The sequence below is a fragment of the Epinephelus moara genome, chromosome 18, assembly GCF_006386435.1.
Source record: "Epinephelus moara isolate mb chromosome 18, YSFRI_EMoa_1.0, whole genome shotgun sequence".
NCBI lineage: Eukaryota > Metazoa > Chordata > Actinopteri > Perciformes > Serranidae > Epinephelus > Epinephelus moara.
Window position 1 is genome coordinate 470,367 of NC_065523.1, and position 494 is coordinate 470,860.

Genomic DNA, 494 nt, shown 5'->3' on the forward strand with positions numbered 1-494 from the left:
GGAGTTAGGAGTGACGAGCGAGGATTGCTGATTTGAGACATGAGACGGCCGCGTCACGTAAAGCGACGTCCTTTTCTGATGACGGCGGCACCTATGGGCGGCCCAGCATTTGGCGTACATCCCAAGTCACATTATATTCGCTGATCAAAGCCGCAACCCCCACCCCCTGCCGTCATGACTTTGGTCACACACTTTTGCATGTATTACCATTGTTATTGAGTCATTTGCCGAAGTTTATCGCAATTAAAGAACGTTCTGTAGCCCTGCCACTGTCACTGTGATGAGCATCATTATCATTATTATTATCATCATTATCACTATTATTAAATCCACTCGTCATCATTCAACAACTCAGCTGCTGAGTGAATAAGACATATCAGACCTGTCAGTCTACCTCAATCAATTCAATTTTATTTATAAAGCCCAATATCACAAATCACAGTTTGCCCCACAGGGCTTTACAGCATACGACATCCCTCTGTCCTTATGACCCT